This window comes from Staurois parvus, unplaced genomic scaffold (genome assembly GCF_062004578.1).
Source record: "Staurois parvus isolate SC_StPar_1 unplaced genomic scaffold, SC_StPar_1.0 ptg001428l, whole genome shotgun sequence".
Lineage (NCBI taxonomy): Eukaryota > Metazoa > Chordata > Amphibia > Anura > Ranidae > Staurois > Staurois parvus.
In genome coordinates this window covers 32,501-43,422 of record NW_028319224.1, presented here as the reverse complement: position 1 = coordinate 43,422, position 10,922 = coordinate 32,501, and positions in this window count along the sequence as shown.

Sequence of the window (10,922 nt, the reverse complement as noted above, 5' to 3'; positions counted from 1 at the left end):
GGTGGGTATCTAGTCCTGACATACTTGGCTAGAGTGTATCCCTCGGCCTCTCCACTACGTCTTCGGGGATGTGAGCTGGTAGGTATCTAGTCCCGACACGCTTGGCTAGAATGTATCCCTCGGCCTGTCCACTATGATTTTGGGGATGTGAGCTGGTGGGTATCTAGTCCCGACATGCTTAGCTAGAATGTATCCCTCGGCCTCTCCACTATGTCTTCGGGGATGTGAGCTGGTAGGTATCTAGTCCCGACACGCTTAGCTAGAATGTATCCCTCGGCCTCTCCACTATGATTTTGGGGTTGTGAACTGCTGGGTATCTAGTCCCGACACGCTTGGCTAGAATGTATCCCTCGGCCTGTCCACTATGATTTTGGGGATGTGAGCTGGTGGGTATCTAGTCCCGACACGCTTAGCTAGAATGTATCCCTCGGCCTCTCCACTATGTCTTCGGGGATGTGAGCTGGTAGGTATCTAGTCCCGACACGCTTGGCTAGAATGTATCCCTCAGCCTCTCTACTACTGGTGGGTATCTAGTCCTGACACCCTGCCCTGTTGCGTAGAGTCACTGGAGTGTCAATTTCATAAACACCCCAAGTTGGCCTTCTTAATGTACCAGTTGACCATGTGCATTATAAAGTACAGTGCTTGATTTTCTTCATCTTGGTGGGGGCCAAGCTGACAATTGCTAAAGCTTGGAAACAGCCCTGTGTCTCTTGCACAAGCAAAGAAAAGAGTTACATGGATCATGCTGCAGGAAAACCTGGCAAGCAGTGTCTGAACAAGGTCATCCAGCACCCAGGGCAAAGAAGCAAAGAAGAGGGTGACCTCCCCCCTTTATTATGTGCAAGTTTAGGGGATGCTACCCCCAGCAGTCATCCTCTTTTGAAGTTTGTCCACCAATGGTTCAAAGGTTGTGCAGCTCTTAACAAGGCTGGGGAAGCCCGACCAATACTGCAAATGAGAACAAAAGAGATCATAACCCCCCTTATGTATTATACATGGACATATGATATGATCACCATGTATAATACATAAGGGGGGATATGATCTCCATGTATAATACATAAGGGGGGATATGATCTCCATGTATAATACATAAGGGGGGATATGATCTCCATGTATAATACATAAGGGGGGGATATGATCACCATGTATAATACATAAGGGGGATATGATCTCCATGTATAATACATAAGGGGGGATATGATCTCCATGTATAATACATAAGGGGGGATATGATCTCCATGTATAATACATAAGGGGGGGATATGATCTCCATGTATAATACATAAGGGGGATATGATCTCCATGTATAATACATAAGGGGGGATATGATCTCCATGTATAATACATAAGTGGGATATGATCTCCATGTATAATACATAAGGGGGGGTATGATCTCCATGTATAATACATAAGGGGGGATATGATCTCCATGTATAATACATAAGGGGGGATATGATCTCCATGTATGATACATAAGGGGGGATATGATCTCCATGTATGATACATAATGGGGGATATGATCTCCATGTATAATACATAAGGGGGGGATATGATCACCATGTATAATACATAAGGGGGGATATGATCTCCATGTATAATACATAAGGGGGGGGATATGATCTCCATGTATAATACATAAGGGGGGATATGATCTCCATGTATAATACATAAGGGGGATATGATCTCCATGTATAATACATAAGGGGGGGTATGATCTCCATGTATAATACATAAGGGGGGGATATGATCTCCATGTGTAATACATAAGGGGGGATATGATCTCCATGAATGATACATAAGGGGGGATATGATCTCCAGGTATGATACATAATGGGGGATATGATCTCCATGTATAATACATAAGGGGGGATATGATCTCCATGTACAATACATAAGGGGGATATGATCTCCATGTACAATACATAAGGGGGGATATGATCTCCACGTATAACACATAAGGGGGATATGATCTCCACGTATAACACATAAGGGGGGATATGATCTATATGTATAATACATAAGGGGGGATATGATCTATATGTATAATACATAAGGGGGGGATATGATCTCCATGTATAATACATAAGGGGGGATATGATCTCCATGTATAATACATAAGGGGGGATATGATCTATATGTATAATACATAAGGGGGGGATATGATCTCCATGTATAATACATAAGGGGGGATATGATCTCCATGTATAATACATAAGGGGGGATATGATCACCATGTATAATACATAAGGGGGGGATATGATCTCCATGTATAATACATAAGGGGGGATATGATCTCCATGTATAATACATAAGGGGGGATATAATCTCCACGTATAATACATAAGGGGGGATAGGAAAAGAGATTTAACCTCCAAACACGGAAAGGCTTCTAATAATGTAACTATGTAAACTAATAACAATGTAACTTCTAGTGTAGAAGGGAAACGACACAACATTGGGCAACTTCTCTGGTTCTCCCTTTTTGTAAAGATCTGAAAGGGTATTGAAGATAATCATTTAATGACATTATCAAGTCTGCATCCAAAGCCTTCATTGTGCTGAATGATACAAAAGCTTTCCCTCCATTCCTTCCCGCCATCCAATGTCCTTCACTGCCATCCAAACGCCAAAAATGACAGAACATCTGCAAGATTTATCACCGGTGCAGTAAACCAATACAACCGATCGGTCATTAATCTTGATTGGTATAGTGCGGCCTGACAGCTGATATAAATTCCTGATTGGTTGCTGTGAGTGACTCCACATTTGCATTTTGTTGGTAAACAATTCCCGGGGGCAGCGAGGATGAACACACGGGGGGGGGGGGGGGGGGGGGTGTCCGGGTGCCCTCTTGGGTGGTCTGTGTAGACCCCGGACATTTACAGAATAGTCACCTTATACAGAGATTACATTGGTGCAGAACAGTGTCTGATACAGGACTTCATGGACTTCTCCGAGTATTGTATTACTATTGGATTGGATTACTGGTGTATTTTACTGTATTATTAGTTTATTTTTTTATATTATATTTGTATTGTATATTAGTGTATTGTAATAGTCATTTACTTTATTATTATTGTATTTTATTATAATTGTATTGTATTGTGTTTTAGGGTATTGTATTAATAGTATCATTAGTGAATTGTTCTGTATATTATTGTACTGTTTTATTATTGTATTGTGGCATTATTGTATTGTATGTTAATGCATTGAATTGTACTTTTCATGTGTTTTATTGTTGCATTGTATTTTATATTGTATTGTTATTGCATTGTATTAATAGTGTATTGTTACACTAAGAATATGCATGCATGATACATACTGGGGGGGGGTACAACTGGGGGGTCCATGCTAGAGAAGGATCTGGGGGGGCAGTGATGGAGAAGGATCTGGAGGGGGGGGCAATGGTGGAAAAGGATCTGGGGGGGTCCAAGGTGGAGAAGGATCTGGGGGGGGTCCAGGAGAAGGATCTGGGGGGGTCAACGGTGGAGAAGGATCTGGGGGGGGCAGTGATGGAGAAGGATCTGGGTTGGGGGGGCAATGGCGAAGGATCTGGGGGGGTCAATGGTGGAGAAGGATCTGGGGGCTCTGGTAGATCACAAGCTTAACCACTTGCCTACCAGGCACTTATACCCCCTTCCTTACCAGGCCAATTTTCAGCTTTCAGCGCTGCCGCACTTTGATTGACAATTGCGCCGTCATGCAACATTGTACCCATATAAAATTTTGATCATTTTTTTCTCACAAATAGAGCTTTCTTTTGGTGGTATTTAATCGCCACTGGGCGCTTTACTTTTTGCGCTATAAATTAAAAAAAGTGCAAAAAATTTGAAAAAAAAAAAAAAGTTTATTTGTTTCTTTTATAAAATTTTTCAAACAGGTATTTTTTCTTCTTCACTGATTTGCGTTGATGAGGCGGCACTGATGGGCACTGATAGGCGGCACTGATGGGCACTGATAGGCAGCACTAAAGGGCACTGATAGGCAGTACTAATGAGGTGGCACGGATAGGCGGCACTGATAGACAGCACTAATTAGGGGTCACGGATAGGCGGCACTGATATGCAGCACTGATAGGCGGCACTGATAGGTGACACTGATTATGGGTACTGATAGACGGCACTGACTGGCATCACTTCTGGGCACTGACTGGCGGCACTGACTGGCACAACCCCTGGGCACTGACTGGTGGCACTGACTGGCAGCACTGCTGGGCTGCACTGGTGGGCGGCACTGGTGGGCACCACTGGTGGGTGGGCACAGGTAGGTGGCACTGGTGGGCACAGGTGGGTGGCACTGGTGGGCACAGGTGGGTGGGCACAGGTGGGTGGCACTGCTGGCACATGTAGGTGGCACTTCTGGGCACAGGTAGGTGGCACTGCAGAGTGGCACAGGTGGGGGCACTGCTGGGCACAGGTGGGGGCACTGCTGGGCACAGGTGGGGGCACTGCTGGGCATGGGTGGGCGGGGCTAGTGGGCGCACTGCTGGGAGGAACTTGCGGGGGTCACTGCTGGGCACCGATCATCAGGGCACTGATCATCAGTGCCCTGATGATCGGTGCCGATCCCCGCTCTGACAACTGCCGGTTCTCGGCAGTACTTTCCTCACGATCTGACAGCGTGAGGAAAGTGCAGCCGAGAACCGGCACTTGCATTTTCCTGTGATCAGCGTGTCATTGGACACCGCTGATCACGTGGTAAAAGGCCGGTGGGATCGGCCTTTCACCACATCTCGTGATCAGCTGTGTCCGTAGGACACAGCGATCACAGAGATCGCCGGGTGCGCGCCCCCTGGGGCGCGCAGGAGAGCGCGTTCTGGGAGGACGTCATATGACGTCCACCCAGAACTAGCCGGCCGCGGTGCAGCCGTCATTCGGCTATGCGCGGTCGGCAAGTGGTTAATAATGACATGCAATGTCAAGTTGTGGGTTCTAAAGAGAGCAAAATCCTCTCTTGTATGTATAGACTCCAGAGAGAATGATATCATTCCCCCTCCCCCCCCCCCGGTACAAATCATTAGTAATCCGTCATATGCAGTTCAGTTTTGAGCACCAGTTCACAGAAAGAACATTGGGGAACTGGAGGAAGTACAGAGAAGGGCAACCAAACTGATACGAGGCATGGAGGAGATCAGCTATGAGGAAAGATTAGAGGAACTGAATGTATTCTCTACTGAGAAGAGGAGATTAAGGGGGGATATGATCTCCATGTATAATACATAAGGGGGGGATATGATCACCATGTATAATAAATAAGGGGGGATATGATCTCCATGTATAATACATAAGGGGGGATATGATCTCCATGTATAATACATAAGGGGGATATGATCTCCATGTATAATACATAAGGGGGGATATGATCTCCAGGTATAATACATAAGGGGGGATATGATCTCCATGTATAATACATAAGGGGGGATATGATCTCCATGTATAATACATAAGGGGGGGATATGATCACCATGTATAATACATAAGGGGGGATATGATCTCCATGTATAATACATAAGGGGGGGATATGATCTCCATGTATAATACATAAGGGGGGATATGATCTCCATGTATAATACATAAGGGGGGATATGATCTCCATGTATAATACATAAGGGGGGGGGGGATATGATCACCATGTAGAATACATAAGGGGGGATATGATCTCCATGTATAACACATAAGGGGGGATATGATCTCCATGTATAATACATAAGGGGGGATATGATCTCCACGTATAATACATAAGGGGGGATATGATCTCCACGTATAATACATAAGGGGGGATATGATCTCCACGTATAATACATAAGGGGGGATATGATCTCCAGGTATAATACATAAGGGGGGGATATGATCTCCATGTATAATACATAAGGGGGATATGATCTCCATGTAAGATACATAAGGGGGATATGATCTCCATGTATGATACATAAGGGGGCATATGATCTCCATGTATAATACATAAGGGGGGATATGATCTCCACGTATAATACATAAGGGGGGATATGATCTCCACGTATAATACATAAGGGGGGATATGATCTCCACGTATAATACATAAGGGGGGATATGATCTCCACGTATAATACATAAGGGGGGATATGATCACCATGTATAATACATAAGGGGGGATATGATCTCCATGTATAATACATAAGGGGGGATATGATCTCCATGTATAATACATAAGGGGGATATGATCTCCATGTATAATACATAAGGGGGGATATGATCACCATGTATAATACATAAGGGGGGATATGATCACCATGTATAATACATAAGGGGGGATATGATCTCCATGTATAATACATAAGGGGGGATATGATCTCCATGTATAATACATAAGGGGGGATATGATCTCCATGTATAATACACACAGTTGTGCTCAAAAGTTTCCCTCCCCTGGCAGAAATTGTGAAATTTTGGCATTGATATTGAAAATATGATTGATCTGCCAAAAAATGCTCTTTTATTGAAGGGTGATGATCATATGAAGCCGTGTATTATCACAGAGTTGTTTGGCTCCTTTTTAAATCATAATGAGAACAGAAATCACCCAAATGGCCCGGATCAGAAGTCTCCGCCCCTGGATCAGAAGTCTCCGCCCCCTGGAAGGTTGGGCCTTGGTACAGACACACAAGGGGACACACACGGGTTACAATGGCAATTAGAGGTTAATGTCCCACATCTGTGGCTTTTTACACTGCAATCAGTGTCCGTGTATAGATAGTCAATGAGTTTGTTAGCTCTTACATGGAAGCACTGACTAGGCTAGATACTGAGCCATGGGGATCAGAAAAGAACTGTCAAATGTCCTGCGTAACAAGGTAATGGAACTTTATAAAGATGGAAAAGGACATAAAAAGATGTCCAAAGCCTTGAATATGCCAATCAGTACTATTAAATCACTTATTAAGAAGTGTAAAGTTCGGGGTTCTCGTAATACCAAGCCGAGGTCAGGTAGACCAAGAAAAATGGCAGCCATAACTGACAGAAGAATTCTTTGGGATACAAAGGGAAACCCACAGGTGACCGCAAGAAAAATACAGGCTGTTCTGGAAAAAGACAGTGTGGTTGTTTTGAAGGAGCACAATATGATGACACTTGAACAAAAATGAGCTGCATGGTGGAGGTGCTAGAAAGAAGCCTTTACTGCATCAATGACACAAGAAGGCCCGGTTAGGCGTGTCAAGGTGTTGTCAGGAATATTGTAGCCGGGCTTTTTTGTGGCATTGGTGCAGTAAAAGCTTCTTTCTGGCACCTCCACCATGCAGCTCATTTTTGTTCAAGTATCATCGTATTGTACTCCTTAAAAACAACCACACCAACTTTTTCCAGAGCAGCCTGGATTTCTCCTGAGGTGACCTGTAGGGGTTTTTTCTTTGAATCCCGGACAATTCTTCTGGCAGTTGTGGCTGCAATCTTTCTTGGTCTACCTGACCTTGGCTTGGTATCAAGAGATCCCCGAAATTTCCACTTCTTAATAGGTGATTTCACAGTACTGACTGGCATATTCACAATCACAGTCCCGCTATAAGTCGCTGGTCACTGCAGTTATCAGTATAGAGTCATAGATGCATAAATTCCACTACATATCCCAGAGCAGGGGCGGACTGCCAACTCATGGGGCCCCTGGGCAATAGGGGATCATGGGGCCCCTATGCCCTTGCCCACACTCAAACCACACCCAAAAAAGCCTATGAAAGGTACCAGGGACATCTCACGGGGCCCCCTACTGACCCCGGGCCCTCGGGCAGTGCCCGAGTACCCGAATGGTCAGTCCGCCCCTGTCCCAAAGTGTTATAGCCTCTATAACTTTCACACAAACCACTTATTGGGATTTTTTTTTTCACCGAAGACATGTAGCAGAATACATTTTGGTCTAAATTTATGAAAAAAAATTACTTTTTTATTGGATATATTTTATAACAGAAAGTAGAAAATATTGTTTTTTTTTATTTTCTAAATTTTCACTATTTATTTTGTATATATAATTTAAAAAAAAAAACAGCAGAGGTGATCAAATACCACCAACAGAAAGCTCCATTTGTGTGGGGAAAAAAATCATAGAAATTCCACTTGGGTACAGCGCTGCATGACAGCACAATTACCAGTTAAGGTAGTGTGGCGCTGAATAGCAAAAAATAATTTCCTGGTCATGAAGAGGGTAAAAACTATTTATTTTGTATATATAATAAAAATATTAAATAAACAAAAACCACAGAGGTGATCAAATACCACCAATAGAAAACTCTAATAAAAATTTCACTTGGGTACGGCATTGCATGACCGCCCAATTACCAGTTAAAGTAGTGTAGTGCTGAACAGCAGAAAATGTCCTGATCATGAAGAGGGTAAAACCTATTTATTCTGCATATATAATAAAAAAAAATGAAAAAAAAATACAGAGGTGATCAAATGCCACCAGTAGAAAGCTCTATTTGTGTGAAAAAAATGATGAAAATTTCACTTGGGTACAGCACTGCATGACTGCGCAATTACCAGTTAAAGTAGTGTGGCGCTGAATAGAAAAAATTTTCTGGTCATGAAGGGGGCAAAACCTATTTATTCTGTATATATAATTTAAAAAAATTAAAAAAAACATAGAGGTGATCAAATACCACCAGTAGAAAGCTCTATTCATGTGGAAAAAAAATTATAGAAATTTCACTTGGGCACAGCACTGCATGACCGTGCAATTACCAGTTAAAGTAGTGTGGTGCTGAATAGAAAATATGTCCTGGTCATAAAGGGGGTAAAACCTCCCGGAGGTCAAGTGGTTCAAATATCATAAAACACAACATAGACCTCATAAAAGGACAAATTAACAAGGTTCAGTCTGACAACAGTTCTACCCGACAGGAAGTGAGGGGAACATGTGCAACGGGGACACAGAGACAAATACAAATCTAACAGGGGTGCTACCAAAATAAACTCTTCTCCAGCTTCTATTATAAAAATAGAGTCAAGACTTTTCGAATTGATGGTTCGCCTTCAATGAATGAAGTTTTTCCTGCTCTTCTTGCAGCTAAAGCCGCCAACAACACAAAGCCGTTCTATTCTTTGATTTGCTGTTAATCTAGGAATCCAAGTATAAAGATTTGGGAATGTGTGCGATGCAGGCACAGCTCCCTCTGCTGGAACCAATGAACATGGTCTACTTCTAGGAGAGGGAACTCTAGAGAGCTTCTTGTAGGCTGTATAAATCTGCCATTATGTTCCTAGTGGTTTGTCAGATAGGTATAAGACACGCTATATTGACAAAAGTATTGGGTCCACCCTCCAAATCATGTGATTCAGGTGTTCCAATCCCCTCCAGATCATGTGATTCAGGTGTTCCAATCCCCTCCAGATCATGTGATTCAGGTATTCCAATCCCCTCCAGATCATGTGATTCAGGTGTTCCAATCCCCTCCATGGACACAGGTGTATACAATCAAGCCCCTAGGCATGCAGACTGCTTCTACAAACATTGGTGAAAGAATGGGTCGCTCTCAGGAGCTCAGTGACTCCAAGCGTGGTCCCGGGATAGGTGGCCACCTGGGCAATAAGTCCATCCGTGACATTTCCTGGCTACTAAATATTCCACGCTGAACTGTTAGTGGGATTATAACAAAGTGGAAGCAACTGGGAACAACAGCCACTCAGCCACCAAGTGGTAGGCCACGTCACATGACAGGGCGGGGTCAGCGCATGCTGAAGCGCACAGTGCGCAGAAGTCACCAACTGTCTGCAGAGTCAATAGCTAAAGACCTCCAAACTTGGTGTGGCCTTCAGATGAGCCCAACAACAGTGCGTAGAGAGCTTCATGGAATGGGTTTCCATGGCCGAGCAGCTGCATCCAAGCCTTCCATCACCAAGTGCAATGCAAAGCGTCGGATGCCGTGGTGTAAAGCACGCCGCCACTGGACTCTAGAGCAGTGGAGGCGTGTTCTCTGAAGTGACCAATCACGCTTCTCTGTCTGGTAATCCGATGGACGTGTCTGGGTTTGGCCAGGAGAACGGTACTTGTCTGACTGCATTGTGCCAAGTGTAAAGTTTGGTGGAGGGGGATTATGATGTGGGGTTGTTTTTCAGGGGTTGGGCTTGGCCCCCTAGTTCCAGTGAAGGGAACTCTTAAGGCGACATTTTGGACAATTTCATGCTACCAACTTTGTGGGAAGAGTTTGGGGATGGCCCCTTCTTGTTCCAACATGACTGGGCACCAGTGCACAAAGCAAGGTCCATAAAGACATGGAGGAGCCATTTTGGGGTGGAGGAACTTGACTGTCCTGCAGAGTCCTGACCTCAACCCCATAGAACACCTTTGGGATGAATTAGAGCGGAGACTGCGAGCCAGGCCTCCTCCCCCGACATCAGTGCCTGACCTGACAAATGTGCTTCTGGAAGAATGGTCCAACCTTCCCATAGACACCCTCCTAAACCTTGTGGACGGCCTTCCCAGAAGAGTTGAAGCTGTTATAGCTGCAAAGGGCGGGGCCAACTCAATATTGAACCCTTCGGAGTAAGACTGGGGGGCCATTAAAGGTCATGTGCGTGGAGAGGGCGGGGCCAACTCAATATTGAACCCTACGGACTGAGACTGGGAGGCCATTAAAGGTCATGTGTGTGGAAAGGCCAGCGGCCCAATACTTTTGGCAATATAGTTAATATTAACTGAACAGCCATAACATTATGACCACCCACCTAATATGGATAAGGTCCCCCTTTTGCTGCCAAAACAGCCCTGACCCCACAAGACCTCTGAAGGTACGCCGTGGTATCTGGCACCAAGCCGTCACTAGCAGATACTTTAAGTCCTGTAAGTTGGGAGGTGGGGCCTCCATGGATTGGACTTCTTTTTTCAGCACATCCCGCAGATGCTCGATTGGATTGAGAGCTCAAGAATTTGGAGGCCAAGTCAACACCTCAAAC